Source organism: Ambystoma mexicanum, chromosome 8 (assembly GCF_040938575.1).
Source record: "Ambystoma mexicanum isolate Mex_15411 chromosome 8, UKY_AmexF1_1, whole genome shotgun sequence".
Classification (NCBI taxonomy): domain Eukaryota; kingdom Metazoa; phylum Chordata; class Amphibia; order Caudata; family Ambystomatidae; genus Ambystoma; species Ambystoma mexicanum.
In genome coordinates this window covers 1,440,667,676-1,440,672,285 of record NC_090929.1, presented here as the reverse complement: position 1 = coordinate 1,440,672,285, position 4,610 = coordinate 1,440,667,676, and the positions used below count along the sequence as shown (strand labels likewise).

Below are 4,610 nucleotides of genomic sequence, written 5' to 3'. Positions count from 1 at the left end.
TTTTTTAAAGTCTGCTTATGTTTAATGTACATGAGATTGTAATTTGTTTCATCTGCTGATCTTCACCAAAACCTTACATTAACATGCATACATTTTAAGTTCAATTGAAACATAATCCTAAATTGACCTAAACGGTAAAATGCTTCACATTCACTTTGATAATGGCGTGTTTATTGTATTTAATGGTCGATACATTATCACTAATCTGTACTACTTTTCTTTTAGTCTTAACGTTTTAGTTATTACAGATATGTCACAATTCAGACAAACAAATGAAACTAACTTGTTATGCAGTCACATATCGTTTTCTCTATACTCTTTGATGACCTGTTACATTGTCCTTTATGTTCCAATTCTGTCCTTTTTCTCCCAGCCCTTAAGTAAGGGGCAGAGGTGATGATTGGACGAGGGGGAGGCAGGAGAAAATGAGTGGAAAATACATGCTGCAAAAGACCATACTAACTACTCAATTCCTTCTTAGACCTGAGCTTCAAGAATAATTGTGGTGTAAAACCGCTTAAAAGCCTTGTACATCTCAATAGCCTTCACAGCTGTGTTTAGGAACATGCTGTTCAACAACAATCATCTAGCCATATGTCCTGATGTTACTTAAAGCTTTTTCCTTTCCTCCTCTAAGAAAGCTGTAACTGGCCACCCTGCATGGAAGAAACACTTGGTGTTTAATATACAATCTGTGCTTAGTGCTATTTGAGACCTACACTTGTATTTCCATTTGGGTGTGTCCGAGTAACACGAGTTGCGCAATCGTTGGCTGGGCTGCAGCAAAAACTGAGCCAGCTATTTATTCTTGCAAGACAAGCCACAGAGCTAAATGTTTACTGGAGCAGTCCTGCAACAACCTGACTCACCAGACCTCTAGCTAAAATTGTCATGCCCTTGTGACCCAAACAAATCAATCCAAGATTCATCAAGTAATGAACTGGAACAGTTGGAACTATTTAGGAGGCTGACCTTCACTGTCCAGTCTAGTCGATCTGCTTTTTCTGCTTCTCTGGGTCACCCCCGCCCCCCCCCGTTTGAATTATTCAATCAACATACATTCTTGGTACACTCGTAATTTGCATACCCGAGAGGCATTACTATATTGCATCTACAAAGGTTTTACATAAGTATATCCGTGTATGTTTGAGGTTATGCTTGCGTCTGTCTGTATTGCAAATCTATCTTTTTATAAACTGACAAGTAGTCCATCAGTACTTCTAACCGTTCGCAGACCTCTTAGTATACATCCAATAGATTCTTTGACAGATTCTTTGACAGATTTTGTCTAAATTCCAAAAAATGCTAATAAACTAGCACATTAGTTACCCTTTTTTTGGGGCGGGGGCACAGTGAATCTGTTAGCTATTTGCATTATCAAGTTAGTGGTTGGGTTAAACAAACTGCTTTATAGTATTAACCTTTCATTTGTGGGCATCGACCACAGGCTTGTGGAATTACTTCAACCAAATTCCACAGTGTTGCCCCATACATTAACACAGAATAAAAGTAATTTGCTGCTGAATACCTAGCACAGTGTTGGATGTTTTTGTTTCTCCTTCTTTTGGCTTTGTCATCACATACCTATGTGTATGCTGGGAGAAGTATTTCAAGTTACAAGCTATTAGCCAGCAGTTCTGCACATGCATGCAACCCACTTTATTACTCACCAAGATTGAATGACCACTCATCAATAGCTAGTGGCAAGTGCACATTCTAATAGGGGTGTGTGAGATTAACTTTTTAACAGGCATTGAGTAAAGTCTACTCTAATTACAGCGGAAATGCCAATGTTAGGGTTACCATACAAGTCATTGCACTACAAATTCAACCTCAACTGACTACACCACAGTTGTGCATGTGTGTCCCAGTGCTGTTGCAGAGTGTCGGACGTTATTTTGATATGGGGCCACATCTGGAGGTTTCCGGATGGTTGTTTACTCATGCATGATCTGTGCCTGCATGCATTTCTGGATCTGTTTCGTTTTTTTGCGCAGCACTGTTCGTAGGAGAATATGGTCCGTGTTTCTTCAGGCCGTGTTGTGCGTACTTACGCATGCATAATACACTGACACTTTTTCTTTTGTCGAGACGTACTGCACAAGTATGACTACTCCTTGCAGGCTGAGGCACCCTCAGAGAGACCCACCGACGCAGAGGAATCTGAGGAAGAGCAGGGCTGCTACGGCGCACATACTGATGTTGAAGACCTAATGGGGTCAGTGGACTGCCGCGTGCTGTACTCCAGCTCCGTAGGGCAGGCCCCGCGCTTGGCTATGGAGACAACTGGCAACCAAAGGCACGCCCAAGCACCACGCGGCTGCGCACACACACACTTCAATGAAACCATCAAAAGATGGCAACGCAGTAATAAAGAGCACTGTTTCTAGTTCAATGCACCCAAAGTGCGCAGCACCTACGTCGTCTTGTTCGCTGCAAGACTTCCAACGTAAATAGACGTGGAGCATTTCAGTTACCGCCCCTAATACATTTACAGTTTTGTATGTGCCTGCTCCCAAACAGGTGCTGAAACGGTCGTCGATTATTTCAGACACACAAACAACCGTCAACAGTAAGAGTGCCCAAGTACATTTCAGCCGCCTCCCCTTTGTGTAAGGCATTACATAAAAGCCCCATATCCTACTGATCTTGAGGGTATAGTGTGCAAGAGACATCGAGAACATGCACCAAGCAATGTTTCGAGGAATCTGGACAAAGTTTCTATTTTTTAAAAAATAAAAATTTAAGAACCTCACCCAATCAAGAAAAATGTTTCTATATGGGAGGGGAAACCACCAGCAAAATCTCCCAGACTAGATAGGGACCCTGGGGTTCAACCATCTTTATTAACCCCTTCTCTAACTAGGGTGGTGAATCCTGCAATTGAAAAAACCTTTAAGCCACCACCTACAGACCCATTGTATATCGGGACACCTAAAACCAGATTACTTGGTTGTAACAATTGCACATAAAAGAGCTGGAACACCATTAGCAACATCTGAAGCTCCCCCAGAGAAAGAAAGCAAAAAGCGGTATGCCTTGCAGGACAGGAGGGGGATAAAAGGTATCAACATCTCTGGTGTACCAGGTCAGAATTTGTAACTCTACGCTTTTAGCAAGCTACAAAAGAGCTAAATGGGATATGATCCAGGAACAGCTAGACTCGGTTCCAGAACCCTTGCGCTCCCAAATTTTAAAAACGGTATCGGAAGGTAAACAAGTTGCCAACAGTATTATAAAAAAAATAATTGGACGCCACTGATGCAGCAGATAGGATAGTTGCAGAGTGCGCTCCCCTAAAATGACTTTCTTCAGAATTATGGCTTCAAGCGTGAAACTCAAGCCACTTTAACATGCCCATAGAAAGCAATGTGTTTGGGAAAGTGGTTGATGACGTCCTAGAAAATGCAAAGAAAGAGCATTAAACTATTAAATCCTTGGGGCAGATCTCAAACCAACCATATGTTCAATGTGGAGTTTTAAATGCACTTTCTTCCTCTGGAAGACAAGCCTACCCACAAACTTCCCAGTTAGGGTACGGGTTGGAATCAACATCAACCCAGTGGTACTCCTCAGGCAACCCCTTTTCAGTCCTACTTTCAAACTGGTTATAGGCAGGGGAAAGGTTGGGTAGGAGTGCAGCCAATGGAAGTTCCTCAGCTCCTACAAAACAATAACCCATCTATTCAGGTTCCCTCACATGTTTTCCCCACTATGGGGTCACATTTCTCAATTCACTTAGGCATGGGAGGGGATAACATCAGACCATTGGGTGCTGTCAACCGTGTCCAAAGGCTATTTAATTGAATGTATAGGAAAACCGTGTCACCATCTGAGAAAATCCAGAAGGATGTCACTGGAGCACCAGTTTTGCAAAGCAGAGATACAGGAGCAATAGAGGCTATTCCCCTTCACGAGGTAAACAAGTGTATTTATATGGTATACTTCCTTGTACCAAAGGTCATGTCCCCTGCAAACCCATATGTCAAACTGCGATAATTCAGAATTACGACCCGGCAGGGAGTAATCCCACTCTTCAACACTGACCCAGTACCAATTCAAGGTGCTTCCCTTTGGCATAGCCTCAACAACCAGGGAGTTTACCAAGGTACCGGTAGTGGTAGCAGCCCATCTGTGCATGCAGTCCATCCCAGTGTACCCTTATCTAGACTAGCTCATAACGGGAGACGCATCACAAATGTCAGCAGCACACTCAGGATACAATCAACCTTCTTTCAGTTAGGCTTTTAATCGACAGTCAAGTCTCGTTCCCAGCCAAGTAAAACAGTTCCTGGGGGTAATAATTCGGCCAGAAGACTCGCTTGTCTTCCCCCTCCAATGAGAGGGTCAAAAACATGCTGTTTCAGGTTCCTCATTATGTAGCTGGTCATCGGATAACTGTTGGAAAACCTATGCGCCTTCTCTGGAATGATGGCTTCATACATCTTTCTAGTACCACACACAAGGTTATGCCTGTGGCCAATACAAGAGTGGCTAGCGAAACAGTGGTCTCAGACAAACGGTCGCTGGGACGTTCTAGTTGTACTTTCTCAGGCTGTGGTTCAAGCACTACAGTGGTGGTCAAAATAAAACCTATTAAAGGGCAAACC

General features: G+C 43.0%; 1 protein-coding gene across 8 annotated transcripts in view; it reads left to right on the top strand.

The window, feature by feature from the left end:
* The window catches only part of LCOR (ligand dependent nuclear receptor corepressor), a 735,064-nt gene that overhangs the window by 438,307 nt on the left and 292,147 nt on the right, over window positions 1-4,610 (top strand). The gene's annotated exons all lie outside the window — the stretch shown is intronic.